The following is a 15031-nucleotide window of genomic DNA, read 5'->3' as shown; positions in this document are numbered from 1 at the left end:
CAGGGACCACCATCAGCCCTCTGCTTTGCTCAGTGTGTGACCCCACTAATGCAGCCAGATGCCTGTGCCTGAACCAATCACCCATGACTGTCTAGGACTGTAGGTGAGAGGCTGCGCCACACACTTGATGACTGACTACCTGTACTCCTGAGTTGAATTCATACAAGAAAAGTTAATGGACTCCTGGGCTCACATACTTAGTAACAGATCTAACCACTTGGTGACAGGACGTTAGTACTTCAAAGGTACCAATAATCAAACTAGCTCACACGAGCAGCCTGTTTGGGCATATCAAAACAAAACAAAACAAGAAGCTAGGACACGGTAAGCAAACATAAAATAAAGAAATTGTAATAACTTACTGATGGCTCAGAGACAACAGTCAACATCAAATCACATAAAGAGGCAGACAATGATGGCTTCAGCAAGCTCTCAAAGACTCAATAAATTTTCTGGAGGAAGAGAATTTCTTGGAATTACTGGAGGAGAATACAAAAGATTAATATACAGAACTCTTCAAGAGATTAGGAAGGAGTTCTGGCAAAAGGTAGATAAAACCACAGAACACACAGACAAAGCAATAGAGGAATTTAAGAAGGTTATTCAAGGGCATAATGACAAATTTAATAGGCTGCAAGAATCCACAGAGAGACAGCAATCAGAAATCCAGAAGATTAACAAGGAAATTTCAGAATTAGACAACACAATAGAAAGTCATAGGAGCAGAATTGAGGCAATGGAAGTCAGAATTAGTAAGATTGAAGATAAAGCACTTGACACCAACTTATTTGAGGAAAAATCAGATAAAAGAATTTTTAAAAATGAAGAAACCCTAAGAATTATGTGGAACTCTATCAAGAGGAATAACCTACAAGAATGAGTTTGGGTGTATTCTACCCTTTTCTATGCTCTGAAGTAGCTTTAGTAGTAGTGGTGTTAACTCTTCTCTGAAATTTTGGTAGAATTCTCCAGTGAAACCCTCCAGACCAGGGCATTTTTTTGTTGGGAGTTTTTAAATTACCGTTTCAATCTCTTCTTTTGTTATATATTTATTTAGTTGTTCTACCTTTGTGTTAGTTTATGTAGGTAGTGTGTTTCTATAAATTTGTTCATTTCCTCTAGGTTTTCAAATTTGTTAGACAACAATTTTTGTTAGTATTCTGTTATGATTCTTTTAATTTCAGTTGGTCTGTTGTGATATTGCCCATCTGATTTCTTATTTGGGTTATTTGCTTCCTGTCCTGTTTTTCTTTTGTGAGCTTGGCCAAAGGTTTATCAATTTTGTTGATCTTTTCAAAGAACCAGCTTTTGCTCTTGTTAACCCTTTCAATTGTTTTTCTATTTTCTATTTCATTTAACTCTGCTCTAATTTTTATTATTTGCTTTCTTCTGGTGCCATAGGACTTCTTTTGCTACTCTCTTTCTATTTGTGTGAGTTGTAGGGTTAATGTTTTGATTTTGGCCCTTTCTTCATTTTGGATGTGTGCATTTATTACTATAAAATGACCTCTGAGCACTGCTTTAGCTGTGTCCCAAGCGTTCTGGTAGGATATGTTTTCATTCTCATTTGATTCTGTGAATTTCTTTATTCCATCCTTAATTTCTTCTATAACCCAGTAGTTTTTGAGCAAGGTGTTGTTCAGTTTCCATGTGTTTGATTTTTTTTCCTTGCTTTTTCTGTTGTTGTTTTCTACCTTTATGACTTTATGGTCAGAAAAGATGCTTTGTAATATTTTGATGCTTTGGATTCTGTTAAGGCTTGCTTTATGGCCGAATACATCGTCTATTCTGGAGAATGTTCCATGTGCGTTGGAAAAGAAAGTATACTTGGCTGCCGTTGGGTGGAATGTTCCGTATATGTCTATGACATCAAGTTGGTTGATTGTAGCATTTAGATCTTCCAGGTCTTTGTTGAGCTTCTTTATGGATGTTCTGTCCTATACCAAAAGTGGTGTGTTGAAGTCTCCTATTATTATTGTGGAGCTGTCTATCTCTCTTTTCAGTGCTGTTAGAGTTTCTTTTATGTATTTTGGAGCCCTGTTGTTGGGTGCATAAATATTTATTATAGTTATGTCCTCCTAGTGTACTGACCCTTAATCATTATATAGTGTCTTTCCTTATCCTTTGTGGTGGATTTTAAAGTCTATTTTGTCAGAGATTAATATTGCCACTCTTGCTCTTTTTTGAGTGTTGTTTGATTGATATATTTTTTCCATCCTTTGAATTTTAGTTTGTTTGTGCCTTTAAGACTAACGTGTGCCTCTTGTAGGCAGCATATATACAGATTGTGGTTTTTCATCCATTCTGCCACTCTCTGTCTCTTTATTGGTGCATTTGTTCCATTTATATTCAGAGTAATTATTGATAGGTATGAGTTTAGTGCTGTCATTTTGATGTCTTTTTTTGTGTTGTTGACAGTTTCTTTGTTCCATTTAATTTTCTGTGCTGAGTCATTCTTCTCTATGTATTTTCTTTTCATCTTTTTCATTGTTGTTGATTTTGTATTTGCTGACTCTTTATGTTTTTCTTGTTTTTTATTTTGGTGTGTAGGATTGTTAGTTTCCTTTGTGGTTACCTTAATATTTGCCCCTATTTTTCTAGTTTAAACCAGTCTTTTATTTCTTTAATCACCTTGTCTTCCTCTCCATATGAAAGATCTATGACTATATTTCTTAGTCCCTCTTTTTTGTTTTCATGTTGTCATCTTTTACATATTGATGTCTGTTTCCATAGTTTCAGCGTTTTAGCTTTATTTTTGTGACTTCCCTATCTGGGTTGATATCTGGTTGCTCTGTCCTGTGTTCTAGTCTTGGGTTGTTATTTGATGTTATTGATTTTCTAACCAGGGAACTCCCTTTAGTATTTCTCGTAATTTTGGTTTGGTTTTTGCAAATTCCCTAAACTTCTGTTTATCTGGAAATGCCCTGATTTTACCATCATATTTGAGAGACAGTTTTGCTGGATATATAATTCTTGGCTGGCAATATTTTTCCTTCAAGCTTTTATATATGTCATCCCATTGCCTTCTTGCCTGCATTGTTTCTGCTGAGTAGTCCAAGCTTAGTTTTATTGACTCTCCTTTGTAGATGACTTTTTGTTTATCCCTATGTACTCTTAAAATTCTCTCTTTATCTTTGGTTTTGGCAAGTTTGATTATAATGTCTTGGTGATTTTCTTTTGGGATCTGCCTTTTGTGGGGTTCGATGAGCATCTTGGATAGATATCTTCTCATCATTCACAATATCAGGGAAATCGTCTGCCAACAAATCTTCAATAATTCTGTCTGTATTTTCTGTTATTCCCTGTTCTGGTACTCCAATCACTCGTAGGTTATTCCTCTTGATATATTTCCACATAATTCTTAGGGTTTCTTCATTTTTTTAGATTTTTTATTTGATTTTTCCTCAGATAAGTTGGTGTCAAGCGCTTTATCTTCAATCTCACTAATTCTGACTTCCATTGCCTCTATTCTGCTCCTATGACTTTCTATTGAGTTGTTTAGTTCTGAAATTTTCTTGTTAATCTTCTGGATTTCTGATTGCTGTCTCTCTATGGATTCTTGCAGCCTATTAAATTTGTAATTATGCTCTTGAGTAACCTTCTTAAATTCCTCATGCTCTTGAGTTACCTTCTTAAATTCCTCTATTGCTTTGTCTGTGTGATCCTTGGCTTCTTCTGCATTTTATATGATCTCCTTCCTGATATGTTGAAGAGATCTGTATATTAATCTTTTGTATTCTACCTCTGGTAATAACAAGAAATCCTCTTCCTCCAGAACATTTCTTGATTCATTTTGGGAGCTCGCTGAAGCCATCATGGTCTGCCTCTTCATGTGATTTGATATTGACTGTTGTCTCCAAGCCATCAATAAATTATTATATATATTTATTTTATGTTTGCTTACTGTGTCCTAGCTTCTTGTTTTATTTTGTTTTGATATGCCAAAATAGGCTGCTCGTGAGAGCTAATTTGATTATTGGCACTTTGAAGCTCTAATATCCTGTCAGCAAGTGGTTAGATCTGTTACTAAGTATGTGAGCCCAGGAGTCCACTTACTTTTCTTGTATGGATTCAGCTTAGGTGTCCAGGTAGTCGATCACCAAGTGTGTGGTGCAGGCTCTCATCTACAGTCCTAGATGGGCAAGGGTGATTGGAGTAGGCACAGGTATCTGCCTGCAGTAGGGGGTTGTGTGCTGAGCAAGGCGGGGGGCTTATGGCTGCTCTTGAGTGTCTGGGAGGAAAGTGTGTCCCTGTTTCCTAGAGTGTGTAAGTGGGTGGGTTTTGCAGCTGGACTATGGGCACTCAGTGCTGTTGGCTGTAAGGACTGGGTGGCACCACTTATTCTTGTACCCCTACTGCAGGTGGCTAGGTGGTGTGTGTGGAGCTACCAGTCCTCAGGCTGCTGATATGGGTAGGTGAGGGCCCTGGTTAATGGGTAGAGTGGTGTCAAATGTCACAAACCTGCCAATCCACCACAGAGCTGATACAGTTGAAGTTAGCCTTCAGGTATGTACTGTGTTATACTGTGCTAATGAAGGCCTATGCTGCTGAAATGGGCCCACACAGGTTTATGCAGGGGTGAAAGGCATTCAAAGTCCGTGGACCCCTTATGCCTGTGCCTAGGGAGTTGTGACTGCCCTGAGTTCCCAGCTCAGGGGAGCTGGCATATTATTTTTTGCTGTTTGTTAATTTGTTCCCTCTCCAAGGCCAGGAGAATGGCTCAGGGCACATGACGGGGTCCTACTTCCAGCCCAGGGGAAGCAGCAATCACTGAAGCCTGCCTGGGACCCGGTGCGGAGCGAGGGAGTAGGTAAATGGGAGACAGGTTCTTCCCAAATGGGGTGTTTTTTGATCCACGAGATAGGTTAGACACATGTACTTATCTTCTGCCAATTGAGTGCCGCTTTTCACTGGTTCTGGAGGCTTGAGTAAAATCTTTGCCACTCGGGCTCTCCTGATGTGGAAAATGCATCCTGATCCAGCCTGCTGGATGCCCATTCCCACTGGGTCATGTCTAGCAACTCGTCACTGCTTCTGAAACATTTCTCCCTCCCTCTGCCAGTCAGTCTGATTCCTCAACTTTGTCTTTGATGTTCAGGGCTCCTAGATTGTCATATATAATTTATTCACTTGTTTTTTCTGGTCTTTGTTTTAAGGGGGACCACTGGAAGTGTCCGAGTTCTCTGCCATCTTGGCCAAATGGATTCTTTTAAAGGATAAGACAAACAAAGTATAAGGAGAGTGGTAACAGAAGGATATTCACGATTGTGAAGCAAAACACGTCAATAGTCTGTATGAAAAATTCTTATCAGTCAATAAACCCAAACTTGTAAAATAATGCAATTTCAAAAACAAACATAATCAGAGTTCAACAATTTCAAGAACTTGCATGACGTCTTGTTCTGTGATCTTGAGAAGAGGTGTCTGCTTCAAGAGTCGTCTGCTTCTGGCTACTTGGGCATTTGAATTTCAGCTTAAGTCCTTTTGTAGGTTCAACTATCCAAGTAGAAGTATGGTTGGCCTTATTCAGCTTAGAGAAGAGGATCCAATCTTAACTCCCTGTAATTTTGCAGCACAAGAGTTGGTGAGAAGGGCCAAATATAGCTCTTTCCAACGAGGCTCAAGAGAATCCTTTAATTGATGTCTTTTCCAATATAATCTCTAGGTTCAATAGATGGCAACTGAGACACACCTGGTTTCTGATCATCAAAAACTGCTCTTACTTGAGAAGCGTACTCTCTGAAGTACTGGATTAAAGACTGGCAGTATTTTAATAAACTGGTTTGGATCAGGTTAGAGTCAGTCCAAGCCGACCAATAAGAAAGGACCATAGGTTGTCCAGTAATAATCTCATGTGGAGTCAGCTTATGTGGTCTACATGGGGTGGACCTCAAATTTAACAAAACAAGAGGGAGTACCTGGACCCAAAACAAATGTAGAGAGGTTGAAAACTTGGCCAACTGGATTTTTATAACGCAATTAGTTCTTTCCACAAGGCCTAATGATTTGTGGGTGGTAGGGGCAGTGAAGCCTCTGAAGAACTGGGAAAACCTCACATATTTCCTTTATTACTTGTCCAGTAAAGTTGAGTTCCTTAGTCACTGCAAAGAGTTCTGGGGCTCCAAAAGTGGGAATGATGTTTTCAAGGAGTTTCTTCATTACAAAGTCTGCCGCTGCCCGACAGCTTGGAAAAGCTTCCACCCAGTGTGAAAATTCCCAAATCATTACCAAAACGTATTTATAGCCACTGGAGGGTGGAAGCTGGAAAAAGTCAATTTGCCATTCAAGCATAGGCCCCGAAGGCAAGGAGTATCTTCCAAGTGGGACTTCGTAAGGTTTTTCTGAATTAAATTTAGAACAAACAGAGTAATGTTTGGCAACATGATCAGCAGCTTCGAAAAATGCCCCCACCAATATTTGCTCAATATGTCCACCATCTTATCTCTCCCTAAGTGGAAGTTCACATGTAATGCTTTCATCATTGGAATTTGAAGGGACTTTGGAAGAACCGGCAAGTCATTAGGTCCCATCCATATTCCCAAAGTAGATTGCTAAGAACAATCATATTTTTTCACATGTCAATTTCTTCTGCTGTGGCCAATAATTGATTTGCATAAAGATATTCAAAAGAAACCTTATCAGGAGGGCAATCTTCTATTAGTAATTCAGCTGGATAATAGGAAGGACTCTTGTCAGCATGATCATGGCTTAAAATGCCCCAAATTACGGGGCCAGGAAAATATGAGGGGAACAGGTAGGACAATAGGAAAGTACATGATCCACAGAGCTGAAAAATCTCCCCAATATTTTTCTAAGATTTATATTATTTCATCTCCCTCTATATCTAAATGTTCATATAAGTAGTTTCAGACCACAGGGATATGTAAACATTCTGGTAAAACAATCTTTTTATCAGCCCCTGTCCATAATTTGGTTGTCAAATCTTGATAACAGCATTTTTCTAATCTTCAATTTCATCCACTGAAGTCAGCTGTTGGTACTTTAAAAGCAACTCTGAAGTTGCATGTAAGCCAAAATTCGGAGGGGTTTCTAAAACTGAGGTCATAACAATAGTCATAACTATTTTATTGTTATTATTCAAGGTATTTCTCTCCTTTTCATCATGACCGCTGTGATCATGAATGAAAGCACTGGTAGAGGGTGCCTGGGAAGCAGCCAGTTTAGCTGCATTATCTGCTAGGTTATTCCCTTTAATTTCCTCTGTTTGAGGAAACTCGTTTGGGTTGATGAGCTTGCATTTTCATTATAGCAATCTCAGAGGGAAGCAAAAGGGCTTCTATAAGTTCTGTCACTAGGGACCATTTTTACTCTGGGTTCCAGAGGAAGTTAGGAACCCCCTCTGTTTCTCTAACATGCCAAAATCATGAACAATTCTAAACCCATACCTCACATCCATATAAACATTTACCAACTTTCCGGAAGATAATTTGCAGGCCCTCACGAGCACAATCACTTCAGGTTGTTGACCTGAAGTGACTTTAGCAAGGGCACTGCTTTCATGAATTTCAGTAGAAATAGTGATGGTGTATCCTCCCTCATAATTTGAGCTGGTGGGGTCAGGCTTTAAATATGATCCATCTACAAATAAAACTAATTCTGGGTTAAGGAGTTTCCTATAAATCTCATCTAGTGGTTAAAGCTGGCCTGTCAAGTCTAAAAAATCATAAGGAAGATAATCCCCATCATTAAATAGAGGTAAAAGAGTAGTTGGATTCAAACAAGATGAAGTGTGTAATCAATTATTAGAAGCTGCTGAAAAGGAAGACTTCATAAAAAGTTAATTTACTAGCTGAAAGATGTTGGATCAAAGACGAATTTAAAATAGCAGACACTGCATGGTGCACATAATCAAGAAAGTTTCCTAAAACTATGCTGTGACTTCCACTATCCTTGCAGTAACAGCTACTGCCCTGAAGCAAGGAGGGTAACCTCTAGCAAACAAATCTGATTGCAAATTGTAATAACCAACTGGTCTCTGGTTCCCTGTGTGCTTTTGTGTGAAGACTCCTAAAGCATTTCCAGATACTTCATGTACCAAGAGAGAAAAATCTAAATTGTAATCAGGAAATCCTAATGCTGGTATATTTATTAATGATTCTTTTAATTTTCTGATGGCTTTCTTGCCTTCTAATAATTAAAAAGGGTCAGGCTCTGAAGTCTTTAAATCCTGGTATAATGGCTGAGCTAATAAACAAAAATTGGTATCCAAGTTCTGCGATAACCACAAAGTCCAAGAAATCCTCTCAACTCTTTCTTAGTGGTAGGGATAGGATAGGCTAAGATAGTTTCTTTTCTTTTGGGGTCTGTAGTAATCCCTTCTGCAGAAATTTTATGTTCTAAATATTTAATTGATTGTTGAGTCAGTTGTAACTTTTCTTTGGTGGCCTTATGTCCACCATTAGCCAAATGTGTTAATAAAATGATGCTGTCCTCAAGACAAACTTGATGAGACTTAGAGCAGGCCAAGAGATTATCCACATATTGTAAGAAGGTGGATCCATTGGTAAATTGTAAAAGTTGTAAGTCTGTGAGCAAAATCTGAGAAAAAATACGGAGACTCAGTGAAAATCTGAGGCATCACAGTCCAAGTAAATTGCCAGTCTCCCTAGGTAAAGGCAAATATTGACTGTCAGGGCACACAGGTATGCTGAAGAATGCACTACAAAGGCCAACCACTGTAAAATGTGTGGCTTCAGGGGGAACATTGGAAAGGAGTAAATGTAGGTTAGGGACTATGGGATATCTAGGAATTACAAGGTGATTAGTAGCACACAAATCCTGCACAAATCTCCAACCTTGATTACTGGGTTTCTTAAAAGGAAAAACAGGAGTATTGCAATGGCTAGTGAAAGGAATAATTAAACCGTTCTTAGATTATAGGAACAAGCCCTTCTTTTGCTTCCTTTTTCAGTAGGTACTGAGAAATTTTAGGTAAAGTCTTGGAAGTGCCAATTTGGATTTTAATCGAATTTGCTGACAGTATTCGACCAACATCTGTGGAAGTAGTCACTTATAAGGTCTCAGGAATGGAGGAAAGATCATCCAAAGGAGCAGAAGAGGCAAGCAGACTGTCATCTTGCAAAGGCAAGCTAAGTGCCTGTAAATAGCAAGAAGCTTCCTCTGGTGAGGTTTCCTCATTTTCATGGTAGCTGTCAGAGTTTTAAAGCATTTTCTCTTTTTCATTAAATTGTATATCACCACTCCATTTGGAAAGTAAATCTCTCCCTATTAAATTAACAGGGGCATCTTTGCTAAGTAAAAAGGGATGTAAATCTGCTACGAAGACAAAAGATATTGGAAGTTTTTTTTTTTTTTTAATTGTGCTTTAAGTGAAAGTTTACAATTCAAGTTAGTTTCTCATACAAAAAATTATACACACATTGTTATGTGACCCTATTTGCTCTCCTCTGACAGCACACTCCTTCTTTCCACCTGGGATTTCCCATGTCCAATCAGCTCCTGACTGTCTCTGCCTTCTCATCTGTCTCTGGACAGGAGCTCCTCATTTAGTCTCATGTATCTATTTGAGCTAAGAAGCACACTCTTCATGACTATCATTTTATGTCCCATAGTCCAGTCTAATCTTTGAAGAGTTGGCCTCAGGAATGGTTTTAGTTTTGGGCTAAGAGAGTCTGAGGGCCATGTCTTCTGGGGTCCCTCCAGTCTCATACCATTAAGTCTGTTCTTTTTACTAGAATTTGAGTTCTGCACCCACTTTTCTCCTGCTCCATTAGGGACTCTCTGTTGTGTTCCCTGTCAGGGCAGTCATTGGTGGTAGCTGGGCACCATCTAGTTCTTCTGGTCTCAGGCTGATGAAGTCTCTGGTTTATGTGGCCCTTTCTGTTTCTTGGGCTGTTTTCCTTTAGTCTTTGGTGTTCTTCATTCTCCTTTGCTCCAGGTGGGTTGCAACCAATTGATGCAACTTAGATGGCCACTTAGTAGCTTTTAAGACCCCAGACACCACTCACCAAAGTGGGATGCAGAATATTTTCTTAATAAACTTTGTTATTCCAGTTGACCTAGATGTCCCCTGAAAGCATGGTCCCCAGACCTCCGCCCCTCCTACTCTGTCCCTTGAAGTGTTTGGTTGTATTCAGGAAACTTCTTAGCTTTTGCTTTAGTCCAGTTGTGCTGACTTCCCCTGTAGTTTGTTGTCCTTCCCTTCACCTAAGTCTTGTCTACTATATAGTTAGTGAATACCCGTCTCTCCCTCCCCGCCCTCGTAACCATCAAAGAATGTTTTCTTCTGTGGAACAGGTTTTGAATGAGTTAAAATTTGTTCTAGATTAGCAATGTCCAAGACTTTAGAGATTCTGGTACTCAGGGGTGGGGGCCTTTGTAAACATGTGGAGTTAATGGCGGAAATGGTGGCACCTGTGTCAATTAAAAATTTACAAGATTCTCAGTTAACTTGAATTATTGCTTCCCCTTGGGAGTCTTAAGGTCACCACTGGAAAAGCCCCTCTTCTGTCCCCGGAGCCCCTTCAATTGTTTTTATGTGGATGGTATCTGGTAACAAAGTGCCCAATTTCTCAATTTTATACAGTCCTTAAAATGTCCAGTTTCTTGCAGTAATGACAAACCCCAAGTTTAGTGTTCCCTGGTTTGATGCCTGGCATAATCTTTGAGTTTGTATTATAATTAGGGGACTGAAGCTGTTGTCATTGGAAAGCTATCAATTTAATTTCTTTGGCAGTTTTTTTAGTCTCCATAGTTTGAGCTAGTTCATGTGCTAAACCAGTCAGTTTGGCAATAGAAGCTATTTTCCAATCAAGCCAATGACTTTTTCTATGGTTGACAGTTTTGGATCAAGGCCAGCTATAAATCTTGTGTTAAAAGCTCCTGAAGCTCCCAGGGTCATTGGATCCAGGACCGAATGTGCAACAAATTTTTGATATAATCTGTTCTGACAATCATAAACACTTTCATCTTTATATTGTATACAAGAATGAATTTGTGTCTCAGCTATTGGAGGAAAAACTTCATTTAGGACATCCAGTAATTTCTGTCCTTTTTCCCAGGCCTCCTGGAGCAAATCGCCAGCTGTTTTATTAGTATCTAAATCAAGATTGGCCTGGGGGGTCTCTCCATTCAGCATGTTCTAACCATAACCAGGCATCCCCAGGACTTATTAGCATGTGAACTAGTTGATATAAAGCAAGAAGTCCAGGTTGGTAAGCTTCAATGAGGATTTTACAATCCTTAGCAAATTTATAGGGATCCTTCCACATATTGGGAAAACTCTTTTAACAATACTATGTAATTCAGTGCGAGTCCAGGGGACAAAGGACACTCTAGGTTCTTTGGGGTTTTCTGTAGTGCCTACCCTGATGGGTGCAGGGAGGATTTTAAAGGGTATTTCAGGAACCGGTTTCTCTTTTGTGGTAGATTCTTTAGGAAAGAAAGGGAGTTCTGAAAGAGCCTGCGGCGGAGAAGCAGGAAAGGGGCAGGTGCCTGACATTCTAATTCCTTTTGTCTCTTAGTTTATTTAGAAATAGTGTCTTGAATAGAAGCCAATTTGCTTTCTTGCTGCCTTTTGGAAGCTTCCATATACCAATCAAAAAAAAAGTCCCATTGCCCTTGCTGAATGTAGGAACCTTTGTTTCCTACTGTACTGCACGTAAAAATCAATTTATCTAGATTAAAGGAGCCCCAAATCGGTCATTGATTTTTTTAATTGTCTTTAGTGAAGTCATGCCAGCACTCCAGGAACAGGCCAAGTGCAAGGGCTGAGATGTTTGTTCATATAAGCAGCTGGAGTGCCTGGAGGTGGTCCTGCTGAGTCCTTAGAGCTGGAGTTTCCCATTCTGCAAAAAACATGGAACACATATGTGTGATGAAAACGTAAATGTGCATCAAAAAACCTGAGTGCACACTCAAATCTAAGTTCTGGCCACTAGACGGCCCCTGAAAACTAAAAATGCACTTTAAGTGAAAAACAGCAAGTTCAAACCTTTATGGGCTGAAACCTTGGATTTCCCAAGATCAGACCAGTCTTGTTAGAGATTTGCCACTAGATGTCAGCCTTGCCAAACCTAATCTGGCAACGAACTCATCAAGATGTTCAAGGAGCAAACTGACAAATGAAAATACAAAGAGAAACAGAGACAAATAACCAATGAATAAATCTCAAAGAACTCAATGCAAGGGTGTGGAGTTCAATTCGAGAGACTGTTTACCTGTGGTGGCTCCCAGGAACCCAGGGAGACAAAAGGGCTTCAAGGGGCCCACGTTTCGTACTGGAGCTCTGATTTCCATGAAGTCCCAGGAAGTCACCAGAGACAATGCACCTTCAAATCCCACATCCTAACACCAGAAAATGTCAAGAGTAAGAATCTAGACTCTGTTGAAGTAAAAGCAAAGAGATTTATTGAAGGTTTAACAACTATTCAAACCAGGAAATGTGAGGTTCACAATGTGAAACCAAATGCTCCATGGTTGTGGAGTTACAGAGACATATTTATAGGGTGAGAACAAAGAACTTAAGCTACATTATTTTGATTCAAAGTTATAAACTTAGATCAGCATAAAAGTGGGATTACTGGAAGTGGGGTCTTTACAGGGATTGGCACAAAACATATATGTGGGCTTCTCAGATTGGTTATAATGGGATAATTGCAACAGTACCTGACTAAAGGGGGGTTACAGGGTGTTCGAAAAACAATCACAGGACATTCTTCCTTAAAGACATTCTGTTAAAATAGATTTTCTCAGCAATTCATTTCCTAGAAGTAGTTGGTGCAAGCAATTGCTGATAAGCTATTAGCATCAAAACCCTCTGGGAAAATTCTGTCTACAACCCTTCTCAGCTCAACCATAGAGAAACACATTTCCTTAACTATAGGCTTACATCTATGCCAAAGGTTAATAGTTGCTAGGTAAGTAAGCAAGAGTTAAGATGGAGTCTGGACTCAGACCAGGGCCAGCCATTTTACTGAAGTCAAAAGCCTGTTTTGCAGCTCACACACTTCTTTCACCCAAAACTGCAAATCTTTTCTGTCCTGTTGGAAGCCAGGCTTACTAAATTTGAATCTCAAAAGATATGACTGGGTGGAGGGACAGAGACTCTCTTGTGAAATGATATCCACTGATCTCAGTAAAAAGGGGAGGGAAGGGTTCGATCAATCATGTTAAGGTTAGCCAATGGTTGATCGTCTGTATTTCTCCTTCATCTTCTCTTTATAAACCCCACTGTACTTAGCTTCTTTGAGCCATTTGCTTTTTCTGGAATCAAAATGGTCTTCCTATATGCATATGAGGATCCCTGGTGGCAAAGTGGCTAAAGCACTCGGCTGCTAACCAAAAGGCTGGTGGTTCGAATCCACCAGCCATTCTGCAGGAGAAAGATGTGGCAACCTGCTTCCATAAAATTACAGCCTTGGAAACTCTATGGGGCAGTTGTATTCTGTCTTATAGGGTCTCTATGAGTAGAAATTGACTCAATGGCAACAGGTTTGGTTTTATATGCATATGAGGACCCCTGGTGGCACCATGGTTTAGCATTTGGCTGCTAACCGAAACGTCAGCGGTTCGAACCCATCAGTGGCTCTGCAGCAGAAAGATGTGGCAGTCTGCTTCTATAAGGATTATATAGCCTTGGAAACCCTATGGGGCAGTTCTACTCTGTCATATAGGGTCACTATGAGTCAGAATCGACTTGACAGCAACAGATATACGCATATAGAATAACTGCTCAGAATAAACCTTGTGTTCAAGTTTCAGGGAGTTCTGATTATTTTTAACAATAGAATTTATCAGTATCTGACACCATATTAAGGCCCAGGTGGCACAATATGTTTCTTTGTTTATGGTCTGTCTCTCTTACTAAAACTAAGCTCCATGAGTGCAGGGACTTTTTTTGTTCACTTCTGTATCTCCACCACACGGAACAGGGCCTACTACATAGTAGGTGCCTGCTAAGTATTTGTTTACTGATCAAACAAGCAGGCTGCTGAGCAAAGCTAATCTCCAGGCTGGTTGTCCAGGGCCCAGAGAAGAAAAAACTCTTGCTCACGGCACTTTTTGTTTGCCCCCTTGTGAGTCAACAAGTATAATCAGAGATGCATACAGAATTAAATCAACCCTGCCCAGAGCGGCAGAAACTGGTCCCCAGAAAAACTGGGGCAAGAGACAGCCACTGTTCCCTTACATCTCAAAGTGGGAGTGACACTTCATTGTTAAACCCAGAATCCTTGACAGAAAAGAACCCAATCTGACAGAGTAGCTATGCCTGTCCCAAGCCCTTGCTGAAGCTGGAGGCCCTCTCAACAATTTACTGTCCAAAGCATTATATTTAAGAACTTTGAAGATTACCCTCCTCCTTAATAGACTTTGGAATCTCTGGTGGTGTAGTGGTTTAGAGTTATGGCTGCTAACCAAAAAGTTGGCAGTTTGAATCCACTGGGCTCCCCATGGAAACCCTACGTGGCAGTTCTACTCTGTCCTGTAGGATCATTATGAGTTGGAACCAACTCGATGGCAACGAGTTTTGGTTTTTTGGTTAATAGAGCTGCTTGGAAACCAACAAACTTCAAGTGGCCCCTGTGCCTATTCAGGCTTCTAAAGAGGAACTGCCAAGTTGCCTGCTTTTACTATATAATCATGCCCCTGTGTTCTTCTGTTAAGACCAAAAACCCCACATTTCCGGTTTGAGCCTTTTCTCAACAAATTCTTCTCTAAATTCTACTGCCATTTAAAAAAGCAGTTCCAAATGCTCTAGGCTGAAGATGTAAGTGAATATGGGGGAGGGATACAGAGAATGGGGGAGAATATCAGAAGTTAGCATACTCTGGGGCAGGTTGAAGTGGAATGGTGATAGGAGGGAGGGTTAGAAAACACTGTAACCAACAATCAGAAACTAAACCCCACTTACTGACACAAACTCTGTCAAGCAAGCTCCAAATCCCTATCTGTATCAGGACCAAAAATAATGCAGCCATCACCTATGAAGCATGTGCTGGTGTTCTTCCACCTGACTTCGTTTAACCCTCCCATCAGCCCTGTGTAGATG

This window comes from Trichechus manatus, unplaced genomic scaffold (assembly GCF_000243295.1).
Source record: "Trichechus manatus latirostris isolate Lorelei unplaced genomic scaffold, TriManLat1.0 scaffold00040, whole genome shotgun sequence".
Lineage (NCBI taxonomy): Eukaryota > Metazoa > Chordata > Mammalia > Sirenia > Trichechidae > Trichechus > Trichechus manatus.
Note: the sequence above shows the minus strand (reverse complement) of the source record.